The sequence below is a fragment of the Mastigoproctus giganteus genome, chromosome 6 (genome assembly GCF_048544385.1).
Source record: "Mastigoproctus giganteus isolate SK-2022 chromosome 6, ASM4854438v1, whole genome shotgun sequence".
Lineage (NCBI taxonomy): Eukaryota > Metazoa > Arthropoda > Arachnida > Uropygi > Thelyphonidae > Mastigoproctus > Mastigoproctus giganteus.
Genome location: NC_143580.1, coordinates 66,594,105 through 66,610,458, shown reverse-complemented (window position 1 = coordinate 66,610,458; position 16,354 = coordinate 66,594,105). Strand labels below are relative to the sequence as shown.

Below are 16,354 nucleotides of genomic sequence, written 5' to 3'. Positions count from 1 at the left end.
GTTGGCAACAATGTCCAAGTAAGCTGTCACATTCAACGTTGATCCACTGGCATCAGGGACCTAATGTGCCATGAAAACACATTTCACACCATTTTGTAGTGTTGACGCATGGCATGTTGATTCATTTCGCTATGATCATACCATGGTCTTTTCATTGGTTTGGAATGGCTGGAACTAAGATTCCAGTCAACCTTTTTCACTCCTAAAATGTTCAACCTTGATATTCCCCTGTCCACCGTGTCTCCTAAAGTTGGGTCTGTAAAGGTTAGGCAGCCAGTGATCATGCTGACTGAGCTGCCACAAGGCAGCTTAGTTAGCATGATACATCATCTGCCACTTGTTTGGAGAGGTCTGGGGTCAGTTCTTGTGAAAGACCGGAAGAATCCCTAAGGTCAAGTATTGTCTTAAGTGAGATCTTGTATATTTCATTTTCTTGATAGTTTTTATGGTAAAATGCCAAATTAATATTTATTTTTTGTTTCAAAGCTAAAAATTGGCTGGAAAATTATCTAAGGATGACAGAGTAAGCTTAGTGTTTATGTAAGGGGTACCAGGTGCTGCATAGTATTCAGTTGCTGAAGAATTTAACAGACAGAATCCACACCAGCCTCCAATTGATTAATCAACTGTTGGACAAAAAATAAACCATTTTATGAAACCGAAAGTGCTATTGATCAAACTTGAAGTGAGAGACCAAAAAGTTTAACTGATGAAAAAACATCAGTGATGGTGTTGGTGCAGTTTGCAAAAAGCCCAAAAAAATCTGAGGGAGTTGTCAGAAACGGATTAGCCAAAGTCAGTAGTGCGCATTCTTCGAAAAGATCATTTCCACCTGTATAAAGGTGCAACACATTCAAGATTTGCATGGTGGACAACACAGATTGATGACGAGGGTTTTATGAGTGGATGTTGCAAAACAGACGTATCAATCTTCTTCAGTGATGAGGCAGTATTTTACACTGTTTCTGGCGAAACATACTTACGTACAGAATTACTTTATGGATTTTCTGGATATGTTCCTTTACAATGAAGGATCAGCATGTTCTTCCAACAAGATGAAGCACCACTGCATTATTCGTTGGTTGTGTGAAACTACACCAATGAACAGTTCTCCAACAGGTGGACAGGACAATGAGGCCCAGTTAAATGCCACCTTGGTGGCCATTCAACTGGACCAGATCTCACACCCCTTGATTTTTTTCTTTTTTCTTTTGGGGTCATTTGAAATCTGCTGTTTACCAGAACCACTCAAGAAACATGACAAACTTAAGAGAGCAGTATCATCGGAATGCTTTTAAATTAAAAAAGAGACATTGATATATGTCGAGGCATCATTCACAAAGAATTCAAGTGTTCACAAGTTGGAGGTGGTCATTTTGAATATTTTATAACAATAAAAATAATTTACTCCATGGCACGTGACTTTTGACCCTGTATATCATAAAATTAAAATTGAACCTAACTAGTTCAAGATATGAAGGGCAAGTAAAGTTGTGTAATGCAGAATATTACAAATGTGTGCTTGTGTGAATGCACACACACGCACGTACGTATTTGTCCTGGTGGTCTGCCTAAATTAGGTAATACTTTGTGGTACTTTGCCAGCTACTAAAGTTTGAGAAACACTGCTTCAGACACTATTCTGCAGGAGCAATCCAAGTATGGCATCGTGTTTAGTACTAAATATACTGTGCCTAAAATCATATGTCACACCGTTAGCCCATATTCTCCTTGAATTACGTACACACATACATTCACTCTATTATGTGTTTTTGGTAATAACATTTAAACTTTTTTTTAACCCTTGGGCTAGTGGCTGAATCTCTGATGTAGTATTTGGTAAGGGAGAAAACATTTCACTGCAGTTAAGGTAGTGTTAATGTTTTTAATATGGTTGCAACTGATGAGGTTCCCCCATATCCACTGTAGCTTCTTGTGATGTGCCCATTAGCTGAACTTGTCGTGTGATTAGTGTTGCTTTTATGTATGTTTAATGTTTTGTTGTCATTTGGCCCCCTGGCTGCCAGGAAGGAGCAATGATCTGCAAAACTTTTTGGCACCCATCCCTGCTGCAACGGAGATGGAAAATTTACTAGTTAAATTTTTTTTTTTTTATATGAAAGGTATTAGAACCTATAGTACTTGGTACATAGGTTGAAGTATAGTACGATGCATAGGTTGAGTCTTTCACTGGGTGGACTGCTTGTATCTAGGTGCAGGAGGCTAGCCCATGAAAATTTTTTCAAAAGGAAAGGGAGCAAGTTAAGGAATAAGAAGGGAGATGGGTATAGATAGATGGAGTTGGAAACAAGAGACAACCCTATTGAAAATGCAATTAACATGGAGAGAATACAGTGTGCTATGTGGTTATCAAGAATTAGTCCAACTTTCATTTTGCATTGAAATTCTTCTGGAAATTCACTAAATATGTGTTGTTTTATCCATGACTGTTTGTTATTGCAATTTATAATGGGAAGTCCAGTCATGTATTCCTTTAACACAGTGATGTTTGCATTGTTTGTATAGAATTGTTAATCATATATGGTTTCATTTTATTGCTGCCATCCATATTAATGTAAAAGGGAACCATTTGAATATAATATATGAAGGTTGTGATATTTGTTATGTAAGAGAGGGAATATCCTAAAACAAAACAAGACTGTGTTGGAATTCATTAGAACAGTTTTATTGGGGAATGTTACAAAGAATTGTGAGGAATGGGTGGGGGGGGTTGCCTGATGTTTTGTGGACTGGTTTGCTCCCCTCTTCTGAGGTTATAATGAAATGAGGGTGTGTGAATATGGCATGCTATCAAAATTAGAAATAAAATTATCTAACATTACATTTTTTACATGCACAATGGCAGCCACATAAATGCATCACTAAGTTTTCTCCAGAAACAAGTATTGCAATTGAAATAATTTCTCCTATTAGCCTAAAATTTGGTATACCCTGACATAAAATGATTTTATGCCAAAGACACAAAGGGGTATTCTTAACACAAAAGACTTTGGTTCTACAAATTGCAGGACTTGGGAACTAGTCACTTGTAGAGAGATCTGATTGAAGTGTTTAAGGCTTTTGATGGAGTGAGCTTAACGATGCTGGATGTTCGTATTCTGATCCTTTCTCAGATAGTATGCACAAGGAGACAAACTTAAATTGAAAAAGAAAGGCCTCAAGACATATTTATGCAAATTTGCTTTCAACCAGAAATTGATTGTTGGAACAAACTAATGGACATATGAGAGAGGTTTTTTTTTTTTTTTTTTTGTAATAAGCTTGCTTCCTTGCATCACTTCGCACCACTACTGATAAATAATAATAATATTGATAATATAAGATGAAAATAAGAGATGGACAGTATAGCAATTCCTAGAGTACTTTAATAAATTGGTATGTGGAAAGAGAAGATAAGACAGCAGAAATAAAAAGTAGAGTTGAAAGATACCCTGGAAAGCTGGGAAGAATTGTCCAACCTCTTGGTGGGGGGCCAGGCACAGTGAACAGTTAGAAATTAGGGAAAGGGAAAGCTAATACCATATGCCTGATTTTTTTTCATGATTTAACAACAAAGAAAATAATTTGGGTTATAAAATGTTGGTAGATAAGGTGACTAAGAATGCCAGTTTTAGAATAAGACATTACATGCTTAAAAAACAGTTTTGGAATAACAGTTTTGTGTTAGAGAAACAATTTTAGAATAAGTTTAATTATGAAAAAAATAATGAAATCATTGCAGGAACATTGATTTGCAGAGTGTATAGTGATTGAACCAATTCAATTTACCTATAGTAAGCCAGTGTTAATAGATCGAATAATATTGTTGATAGGTAATGTTTAGAGAGAACTAATATTGACATAGAACAAAAGAAAGTATTTAGGTAGGTTTGAAATGTGAACAAGGCATATAACACTGAGCAACAAATTTTGGGTCATATCTTGTTCTCTGTAAGGTTATTTTATAGATTTTGTGTCCTAAACATGGAAATAATGCTTAAAATGGCAAATTGGCTTTGTTTTTGGAAAAAGTAGGTTTTTATATTTATATAAGATATGTTTTATTTATATGGCATTAAGATCTGTAGCTACGAACATTGTATCAAACATGGGACCTTTTCACCTTTCGCTTTTATTCAGTTGCGGGAGCATCTCTTTTCACCATTCAACAATAATCGGCTAACAAGACAGCATTCCATTTGCTTTTGTATCTTTGTTCTATCACTGCAATGTCTTGATGGAAACACTCACTTTAGTGGGAAGAAATCCAGGTGTGAGTGCAAGAAATGCATCTTCAATGACATCTCGCACTCCAGTTTTTCATGAGAAGTAATGAGATCTTCCACAAGCTGCCTGTATTTGCTGTCTTTCTACACTGATTTCTCGCTATCACCAAGGATACATTTGAACTGTTTGTCTTTGAAAAGTTGCCTTATTTGTGAACCAATGAAAATGCCTGCCTTAATCTTCTCTGTGCTGTCTTGGGGTCAACTACATACTGTGTTGACTTCGAAGAGTGCAGACGTGTGTATTTATGCTCCTCGAATTAGTGATTGTATTATCATTTAATTGGGTGTAGTTTTCCCGGTAATGTTTTCTGAAGAATTTAAGTTTTTTCTTTTCTTTATTGTGAGTTCTAATTCTGCTAACAGTGTTTAATAAGCTATTAATATTTTAATTGTATTCTTGTTCACTAAACAGTATATTATCGGCTATGTTGAACTGGTTTATCGATCTTGAGAGGAATAGTGCCAAACTGTGTTTTGAAAGTTTATGAAAAGTTTTGTTATTGTTATAGCGAGGTTTACAGCTAGAAATAGCTGTTTTGTGTAGATAATTTGGTTTTTAACAGATTATTCTACAGATTATTGATGGTAATGGTGATTTGTTGGAAGTGTTTAAGGTCTATTGAGTGGAACGAAGATTGTTGAATGCAAGGTTGGTTTCTTTCTGAATTATAGTTTATTAATGAGTAATTTATTTCTGTGTTCTTTTGTACTGCTTGTTAAAAGACATGGAAGGTAGATCTTACAGTAAGAAAGTTAGTAGAGGTGGGGGAAGGAAGAGGAGATTGGTGCTTTCCCCTCCTTCAAGAATTGCTAGGATGTATAACACTGAGCCTGTAAAGAAGGTTATCGATAAAACAGTCAAGGGTAAAAATATCAAGACCAGTAATACAGCAAGTAGTGGAGGTGGAACAAGTGCTTCTAGTGATAATACGCATTCAGCAGTTACTGAAAATACTGGCTCTCTTACACAGGCAGGTGGTGGTAGTGTTGAAAATGTAGTTAATGTAATTTGCACTACTGAACAAGGGGTGCAGTTTGATGAAGAGGGCGTGGACGTGGTTTCTGATCTGTCAAGTGTCTTATCAAATGTTAGGATTACAGATTTTCTGGATATTCGGTCAGAAGATAACATAGCTGATATTGACAGTTTCTACTTAGAATCAGAGAGAAGAAGCACAGGCACTAATGTGCGAGAGAACGAGATTATCGTGGCAAGCATACATGAGCAGAGACAATATCAATTGCACTGGTTATTGCTAATGAAAGATTAAAAACAAAGGAGTAAGAAATGGAAGTACACTTTACACTTTTTGATGACATTGTTAGAGGGAAACCTGTTATATCTAATACGGCAGAGCAGCAGAGAACTTACGCAGATAAGGCCAGGGGGTAGAGCAAGTCAGTATCATTATGATGAGCAAGAGGTAATGAATGATAATTTAAGAGTTGAGAGTAACAGGCAAAGGAAAGGTGCTGAAAAGAAGAACAACAAGTATTATTCAGAGCAGAGGAAACTAGTGAGCAGTATAAAACTAGTCAGAATTTTAGGGATGTGATTTGTTAATACATTAAAAGATTTTCAGGAAATTAAAATTAGAAATTTGAGAACAAGGGTGTATTAGATTTATTGGATGATTGTTTTCTGCAGCAGCATGTTCGAGAGGCAACCAGAGAAAGTAATACTCTTGATCTGGTTACGAGAAATCCTTGGCAAAATATGCTAAGAAAAACAGCAAGGATTTCTTTACTTATATAAACTCTAAAAGGAAGGGGATGAATCTGATTGGTCCACTTGACATCGATGGTTCGACTGTTGATGATCCTGCTCAGATAGCAAACAAACTGAATGAGTATTTTGCATCTACATTCACACATGAGGAATTATTAAGGTTTGAAAATGGCAGAAGGTTATCAAATTGTAGCAGGGTACTTAATGATTTTGTAATAACTGAAAGCAAAGTGGAGGAGAAATTGTTGAAGTTAAACATAAGAAAAGCACCTCAGGTGGATGAGATCTATCCAGTTATATTAAAGGAAGCGGCAACGCCAATTAAGCAAACCCTTAGCCATAATTATGAGAGCATCCTTGGACTCAGGGGAGGTTCCCACGGACTGGAGATGTGCAAATGTATCCCCAATTCACAAAGGGGGATCGAAGGGTGACACAAGTAATTACAGACCAGTTAGTTTAACTTCTGTTCCGGGTAAAATAATGGAGTCATTTGTTAAAGATGCATTGCAGGATCATCTAGACAAGACTGCAGCAATAATTCAGACACAGCATGGGTTTGTTAAGGGAAAGTCTTGTCTGACAAATTTGATAGGATATTATGATGTGGTTACAAAGAACTGGATGCAAAAAATTATTTTGATATCATATATTTGGATTTAGGAAAGCTTTTGACACTGTTGCTCATGGAAGACTATTGTACAAATTGGAGCGGAATGGTATTAAGGGTAAGTTGCTACAATGGATAAAAGGATGGTTAAGTGGGAGAAGACAGAGGGTGGTAATCAATGGGTGCTGCTCTTCTTGGACTAATGTTATTAGTGGAGTCCCACAGGGTTCGGTGTTAGGTCCACTGTTGTTTTGTATATTTATCAATGATATTGATGAAGGTATATCAGGCTTAATGTCGAAGTTTGCAGATGATACAAAGGTTGGCAGGGTTGTTAATGACAGTAATGGTTGTGTGCTACTGCAACGGGATCTAGATAATTTGGGCAGATGGGCTAAGAAGTGGCAACTGAAGTTTAACCTTGACAAATGCAAAGTACTGCATATGGGTAGAAGTAACCCCAGAGAAACGTACCGTGTGGTACTACACTTAAGGTGGTAGAAAATGAAAAAGACCTGGGGGTAATTGTGCAGTCAGATATGAAGTTTTCTGAGCAATGCAGACAGGCTGCCAGGGCAGGTCATGGGGTTTTGTCAATGATATATAGGAATTTTGCTAGCAGGGAAAAGGAAGTGATTATCCCTCTGTATAAGGCAATGGTCAGGCCACGCCTTGAGTACTGCGTACAGGTCTGGAGGCCTCATTTTAGGAAGGATGTAGATTTACTTGAGCGTGTACAGAGAAGGGCAACAAGATTGGTGAGGGGAATGAAGGGATCCTGTTACCAAGAGAGGCTTAAGTTCTGCAAATTGCAGTGGCTGGAGACTAGGCACCTGCGCAGTGATCTGATTGATGTGTATAAGGCCTTGAATGGGTTGAGCATGCTGAATTCTGATGGGATCCTTCCACTTGTTCAGATTACGAACCTAAGGGGGCATAAATTCAAATTAAGAAAAGACAGATGTAGAATAGATGTGCGGAAATTTGCCTTTAGCCAGCGGGTGGTGAATTGCTGGAACAAACTTCCATCTGTCGTTGTGGAAGTTGACAGGTAAATAAATTTAAGGAGGAACTGGACAGGCATTTGGAGGGAATGGTGTGATTTTTTTTTTTTTTTTTTTTTAGCTGATGCTGCATAAGCTTATACACTTGCTTTCTTGCATCACATGCCACTACTACTACTATTAGTGGAAACCTGCAATGACAAAGAATTGAACAAGTTGATTTAGTCTGAGGCTTTTCTCACAAGGGCTTAAAACAGGACAACGTCAAGATGCTGAATTCTACCATCCTGGTGTTTGATGTGGCTAAAGACTTGACCTATGAGGATATAATCAGTAACCTTTATAAGAAAAAGTTAGATGATGGGTATGAGGAGAAAGAAATTAGAGAAGGGATTATGTTTAGATTCAGTACTGCCACCAAGGCTAAATATAATAACTGGGTAATGGGGGTTGCCCCAAAGTTGTTAAAGGATTTGATGTGGAATGACAAATTGTGCATAGGGTATGCCTCTCACAAGTACAGAAGATTTACGGTAGTCTCTAAATATTTCAGGTGTCTGGGGTATGGCCACTCTGCACAGTATTGCACACACAATACTGTGTCATGCGGTTACTGTGCACAGGGTGGTCATATATTCGTAGATTGTCCAAACAAAGCTAAACTTAAGTTGTGTGAACTGTAAGCGTAGGGGTAGACCACGTGATCACTCAGTGAGAAATTCTATCTGCCTTGAGTATAAAAAGGCATCAGAAATAGCAGTACAAGTACACAAGATAGATCTTTGTAGAATGATTAATTCTAACACGAGTGTTAACCAAAATGGGGGTTATAATTTAATTAAATTGAGAGAGAGTGTTGCAACTTTCCTTTCGTGGCCAAAAGGCTAGGGGTTTACAGATAAGAGGTGTTACAAAAACGTTAAATACCATAAGACATTAAAGAACAAAAACAAGATGACATTAAATGATATAGGGATAAAACGAAATGACAAATACATATACGATTTACAGTAGTGACTATTGTCCTCACAGTTCATGGGAGAGAAAACAGTAAGAGCACTGTCAGGCTCATTTCTTGTTATGCTCACTAATTAATTCACAGGGGTCTTCAACTGGTGCAGTTTCACTTCTGTCTAAATGGTTGCGATGGGTTGCAAGGCTTTGTCAAGAGATGGTGGCGCTACGTCCCCTGTGGTTGCCATTCCCTGCATTAGTTAAGGGGTTTGGCAATTGTCAGATGCAGCTGACAGTTTGCGGTCTACAGAGTGTGTTGGACCGAGTATTCCATGTCTATATCATAAGTTGAAGGTAAATTTGTTAAGGTCAGCGTCGATGTCCTGGATTCGTCCGAGCATCTGGTATGGTAGGAAACGATCTGATAGGTGGAGTTGTGAATGAAGAGGGCAAATAGTTGGAGTGGCTCTGAGCTGGGCAGGTGGAATCCTCCAGCCACAGAGATCCCAGACTGAAAGAGATGTGATCAGACCGGTCAGCATCTTTACTCTGATTACCAGTCTTTTTTCATCAATGAGAGAGGACAGCCTGGGGATTCCCAGGGGCTGGGACTCAGTTGTATGAACAAGGGGTGGTAACTTGTTCTTGTAGGTTATCCATTTTAGGAACCAATATTCCACTGCCCAAATGGATTTTTTGATCATAGGTGCTGCTGATGGCCAGATTTCAGCTGCATAAAGTAGTGGGGAGTATATAATGGTCCTGATATATTTTGTTGCTGTAACCCTGTCTGAGACGTAATGCGGACGTTGTTTTGCTCTCCATTTCAGGTGCGCCGCATGACTGATAAGTTTGTCAATGTGCTTGTTGAATCTGAGTTTTGTGTCAAAGACAACCCCTAAATCTAAATGATATGGAAATTCCACTGATGTTGGCAGAAATGATAGTTGTTTCTTTCTTCAGGGAGTAGAGCATGCACTCCTCTGAAGCTGGGTTAATGTTAAGGCCAAATTGTTTAAGGTAGCCCACTAGTGCGAGGAGGACACTGTTAATTTCCTCTGTGATCCTAGAAGGGTCTGTGTTTGCTTGGATGGTGGTCAGTATTTTTAAATCATCTGCATAATACAATACAGTCAGTCTTCGTATAACACATGTTTACACTACATAAATTCGATCATACAAGATTTATAAATAGGGTAACGATATCGTATATAACACGAACTGAATTCACTTATGCACGAATCGCCTTTGTGTTTACAAGAAATGTCAGTCGAATGCAGAATTGCCCCAACTGAATGCAACGCGATAGGAATGAAGAGAAGATTCTGAAAATGTATTTTTATTTTTTATATCAGTGAAGAGGAAAACGCATTTCACCATAATAACATAAAAACCCACAAAATTCCAGCTATCAGTATTATCGCAAATACAATTAGATTGAGTTTACTATCCGTTTATAACAGATTCCACTAGCAGAAGCGCAACAGGAAATTGTTTTTATTGTTTTATGGTAGTGACCTCCAGAAATGTACTTTAGTAAAATGTGAGCTAGTGAGGTGTTAGTGTATCTCTGCCTTTATGGTGTTGTTTATTCAGTTGCTACACGCACTCAGCTTTGTTTATGTGTATCAAGTGTGCCTCCTCATTTTGTAATTGTGCTTTATTCACTAAAAATGAGTAAAATACTTAAGTATGTAAAGGAAGTGTCCTGGTAAAGATGCTATAGATTTAGAAAGAAAAATAGAAGCAATATCGATAGACAGAGGCGGACTGGATCAAAAATTCTTACCCGGGAAAATTTGTAGCGGCCTCATACTAGGTTTATAGCCAAATTCACACCGGCCTCCAGTCCCCCGAGGTTTCCCCGGTAAGACTTATGGCCAGTCTGCCTCTGTCAATAGAAAAAAATGTGAACTTGTGAAACACTTTGAGCGAAATGAAAGACCAAGTGATATTGCATGTGCTACAGGCCTAAAGGAGGCAATGCCGAGAATTAGAAAGAATGGAGAGAAAATAAAAACAACTTTCATAGCAGGAACAAACAAATGTAACAAAATCCATTAGATCAAGACACAAAGAATTGGAAGAGGTGGAACGGCTGTCATCTGTTTGGATAGAAGATCAAACAAAGAACAAGTTTGCTTATGGTAGAAGCAAAAGCATTAGCAATATTTTATTACGTAATAGTCGTAACAAAATACGTATTTTATTACGACTATTATTTAATAAAATATTGTAATATTGTGTTAAAATATGTAAGAATTTTATTGTGATTATTTATTGTGTTTGGTAATGTTTTGGTTACAAATGTGTATTCAATCTTGGGTGATTGGCACCTAACCCTATTTTTCCCATAGAACCTGTTATTTATATTGCACGATTTTTCATTGCACTAGGGTTTCTAGGAACACAACTATCGTGCTATACGGGGATTGACTGTACATCTGGTCTCTGGCTTATGAAAGGGGAGATAATTGCAGTAAAGAGGAGACCAGAGAGGACTACCCCTTATGGTACTCTTGTAGCTATTTGCTTGGTATAGGTTTTTTTTTTTTGAATGGTGTAGTATGATAGTACTGTTGAGAAGGAGTGATGTGAGGAAGTGCAATGCATCCCTGCCTATAGAGTAGTGGTCTTCAAGCAGTTGTAGGAGGGCAAGTACCTGAATGGCATCAAAAGCTACTTCAATGTCGAGGTATGTTATGAGGAGTTCCTCTTTTCTCTCAAATGCTGTAAGGATGCTGTGGGTAGTGGCAAGGAGATTGGTAATGGTGGACCTATTTGGTAATGAAGAATGAATTTGTGGTGGAGTATCTGGAAGTATGTGAGTTATGAGTTGGAAGGAGGGCTGTTTCTAGTAGTTTCAGGAGACATGAGGATTTGGAGATGGGTCTGAAGTGCTTTTCCAACAATGGCGTTCTTATTTTTGGGTGTGGCCTTATCAGATATACATTCCATTGATGGGGAAGATGCATCTGGTCAGCACTGCGTTGAAGATGCTAACAAGGAGCTGGATGATATATGGTCCCAGTCATTTCAACATGAACTGTGCGGTGTTCCATCAGCACCCACTGTTGTAGAGGACAGGGTTGAATTCAGGGCTGTCAAGAATTGGTGCTTTGATATGGTGATAGTTGCCAGAGAGTTCTGTTTGTCATGATTGAATATGTGGTCAAGGTTACTGCTGGATCCCGCTACGTCTTAAAATCTGGTTATGAAATCAATCCATCTCTGGGGATTGAGTTGCTCTGGGAAATTGGTGATTTGTTCGGTGTATGGTATCTTACCTATTGCTAGCAAACGATCAAAATAGCTCTTGATGGCCTGGGATTTTTAGCAGTTGAAAATGGCTCTTGCTCTTGAAAAGGCTATTCTGTCATTAATTTCCCCAGACTGCTTCCATTGCTTATGGAGTTGCTGCTTTAGTTGAAAGCTTGAGTTTAGATGTGGGGACCACCATGCTCTAGAGTGAGGAGTGATAGCGACTGTCTTTGAGGCAGTGTATTGAGCTATCGTAATAATTCATTGAGTTGACAGGTCGACTGCTAGTTGGGTATCACAGGATTTAAGGACATGCCATGGGATGAGAGATGCTGCTTTAATGCATCTTGGTGGTCCTAGTTGTATTAGGATTGGGTCATGGTCAGAGTTAAAGTAACCATTTTGAGGAGTCTCGAGCATAATAGAACATAGACCATTTTGAGGAGTCTCGAGCGTAACATGCAATAGAAGTGAAAATCAGATTCAGTTGGTTTGTACCCCTTGTGGGGCAGCTCAATGCCCAAAGGTGTCGATCAGTTACTGATGAGATAAGAAAGGTGGTTGAGGATCAAGGTATTGATATCTTGTGCATGCAAGAGCCCTATGTCAGCTCTTTTGCAAAACAGAATAAGATTATGAGCTTTCCTGTAGAGGCCCATGTAATTTGTGATTTGAAGGAGAAGCCAAAAACAGCCATTGTTCTTTTTAATAAGTTTATGCAGGGCTCAGTAATTTTGGGTCTTTGTAATCGGTATTCAACATGTGCTAATTTGAGTACTCCAATTCCATCCTTTTATTTAGTCTCTCTTTATTGGGCCCCTAATCAAGATATATCTTTTTCCATTCAATGTTTAGAATCATTGTTTAATGTAATAGGTAATAGTAATGTAGTGATTGCTATGGACTCAAATGGCACAGTGGATTTCATGATCAAAGAGGATGTATATTAGAGGATTTCATATTACAGAATAATTTATGTGCAGCGAATATACCAGATCAGCCGTATACTTTCTAAAATTTACAGTGGTAAGTCCAACATTAGCATTAGTAAAGGCATTTGATGCAAGAAAGCAAGCTTATGCAGCATCAGCCAAAAAAAAAAAAAAAAAAAAAAAAAAAACCCACTTCACCCCTCTGTTCGTTCAAAATACCTGTCCAGCTGAGCCTTAAACTTATTTAGGCTATCAACCTCCACTAGGCGCCTCCATAGCCAGGTGGGAAGGAGCAGCAGTGCGTAGCACAGGCTTCTTGATTAGATCGGGGTTCGAGCCCCTCACCACCAAATACGGAGGATGCGGAAAGGTCAGGGAATGACCACCGCATATCCCGGAGCAATATGGCCTTAGTTGCTAATGCTCCTAAAAACCAAATAACAAACAAACAAACAAACAACCTCCACTACAAGGGATGGAAGTCTGTTCCACCAAACAACCACCCGCTGGCTAAAGGCAAATTTCCGCACGTCTATCCTACATCTGTCTTTCCTCAATTTGAATTTATGCCCTCTCAGGTGATAATTCTGAGCTAGAGGAAGAATCCCATCAGCATTGAGCATGCTCAAACCATTCAAGGCTTTATACACCTCTATCAGATCACCTCGCTGGTGCCTAGTCTCCAGACACTGTAATTTGCAAAACTTAAGCCTTACTTCGTAAGAGCACCCCTTTGTTCCATTCACTAATCTTGTTGCCCTTCTCTGTACTCGTTCCAGCAGCTCTACATCCTTCTTGAAATGAGGCCTCCAGACCTGTATACAGTACTCTAGGTGTGGCCTGCCCATTGCCTTATACAAGGGAATAATCACCTCCTTATCCCTGCTGGAAAAATTCCTGTATATCATTGACAATACTCCATGAGCTACTCTTGCAGCCCGTCTGCACTGCTCAGAGAACTTCATATCTGCCTGCACAACCACACCCAAGTCCCTTTCATTCTCTACCACTGTCAGTGTAGTACCACAGAGTTGATACGTTGCTCTGGGGTTGCTGTTTCCCATGTGTAGTACTTTACATTTGTCAATGTTAAACTTCATTTGCCACCTCTCAGCCCATCTGCTCAACCTTTCCAGATCCTGTTGCAGCAGCATAGTGTCAGTAGTGTCCTTGACAACCCTGCCAACCTTTGTATCGTCTGCAAACTTGGACATTAAGCTTGATATACCATCATCAATATCATTTATAAATACAGAAAACAATAATGGGCCCAACACTGAGCCCTGAGGGACTCCACTAATAACATTAGTCCACGATGAGCAGTGTCCATTGATTACTACTCTCTGTCTTCTCCCCCTCAACCACCCCTTTATCCATAGCAGCAATTTGCCTCCAATGTCACACTGCTCCAATTTGTGTAGCAGTCTTCCATGTGCAACAGTATCAAAAGCCTTTCTAAGATCCAAGTATATAATATCAAAGCTATTCCCTGCATCCAGTTCTTTTGTGACTGCATCATAATATCCAATCAAATTGGTCAGGCAAGACTTCCCCTTAACAAAACCATGCTGTGTCCGAGCTATAACTGAAGTCTTGTCTAAATGATCCTGCAGTGCTTCTTTAACCAGTGCCTCCATTAATTTTCCTGGAACAGAAGTTAAGCTCACAGGTCTATAATTACTTGTGTCAGCCTTTGATCCTCCTTTGTGAATTGGGGTCACATTTGCACATTTCCAGTCTATGGGTACCTCCCCTGAGTCCAAGGACGCTCTCATAATTATGGCTAAGGGTTTGCTTACTTCCTTTGCTGCCTCCTTTAATATAACTGGATAGATCCCATCCACCCTGGGTGCCTTTCTTGTGTTTATCTTCAACGGTTTCTCCTCCACTTTACTCCCAGTTATTTCAAGATTCTGTAGCTTACTGCTAGAGTTCAATACACCTCTGGCATTCCCCTCGCTGAATAACTCCTCATGTGTGAATGTCGATGCAAAATATTCATTTAGTTTGTTAGCTACCTGAGCAGGATCATCAACAGTTGACCCATCAATATCAAGTGGACCAATCTGATTCATCCCCTTCCTTCTAGAGTTTACATAAGTAAAGAACTCTTTGCTGTTTTTCTTTGCATCCCTTGCCAAGGATTTCTCTTAATCTGCCTTCGCCTGCCTAACCTCCTTTGTAACTTGGTTGCATATCAACTTGTATCTATCATAGGCTTCTGTGTCATGTGTTAATTTGTAAGTATCCCATGCATTTTTCTTCTCTGCCATATGCCTCATTAGTTCATCTGACATCCATTTTGGCCTAAACCTTGAACAATATTTCTTAGTTGGTATGTAAAGCCTAGTAGCTTCCAAGATTAATTCTTTGAATGCTTCCCATTTTGAATTTGCTGTTGGTAACATCATCAGTTGGTCCCACTGTATAGAATTTAAATACTGCCTCAGTCCATCGTAGTCGCCTTTACGGAAGCAATAACCCTTCCCTTTACCCCTAATGGTAGTTACCTCTTTGAGTAAATCCCACTTCAGCACACTGTGATCACTGCCACCTAGTGGTTCATTTATCTGCAGATTCTTAATGCATGAAGAATCACTGCTGATAATCAAATCAAGAGTATTACTCCCTCTAGTTGCCTCCCGAACATGCTCTTGTAGAAAGCAATCATCCAATAAATCCACAAAAGCCCTGCTAGTGTGTGATTGACCAGCCCCCAAATTCCAGTCAATATCTGGGAAATTAAAATCTCCCATTATAAGACTCTCTGATTTACTGGCCCACTCTATTTCCCTGTACAGTTTCTTATTATACTCATCAGAGTCATTAGGCCTATAGCACACTCCTACTCTCAATTTTGATCTCCCAATGCTTATGTCACACCAAACTGACTCAACACTGCACTGTCCAGCGATGTTGACTGGCTTCACTTCCTTGGTTTTTATGTGTTTCTTAACTAATAGCATAACCCCTCCCCCTTCCTATCCCGTCTATCGTTTCTGTAGACATTGTACTCCCCAAATTCCAGTTCTGCATCCCTTATATCTGTGTGACACCACGTCTCTGATATCCCAACAATATCTGCCTTTGATGTTTTGAGCAATACCTCAAATTCATCAAATTTATTTACCAAACTCCTAGCATTGGTGTACACGCAAGTATACCTGCACCTGTTTCTATTCTTAGCTACCCTAACACAACCCATGTGTTTACTTGTACCGCAATGGCTCCCAGCAGTCTCTGAAATATCATGCATCTTGTTTTTCAAGCTTCTGCTCATTCTAATAGAAGCAGTGCAAGAATCTCTTTCACCTCTGCCAGTGGCTACTGTCAATCTATTGGTCTTTGTCTCCCCCCAAGCTAGCAGTTTTCCGACCCACCTAACACTGCCTCGATAGCATCAGCAAATATTCTTGCACCCTTTCTATTTAAGTGTATCCCATCCCTGTAGAAGCAATCTCTCCTGTTAACAAGTAACAGGAGAGACATAGACTTGACATTGGTGACTCATGGGTTATATAGAAGAATCTGTCATTGGAGTATACAAACTGACTATACAAACAGTGATTGTAGAT

At 39.0% G+C, this 16,354-nt stretch overlaps 1 protein-coding gene across 9 annotated transcripts in view; it reads left to right on the top strand.

Moving 5' to 3' along the window:
* stau (double-stranded RNA-binding protein Staufen) overlaps positions 1-16,354 on the top strand; it is a 260,623-nt gene that overhangs the window by 97,405 nt on the left and 146,864 nt on the right. The window lies entirely within an intron of this gene.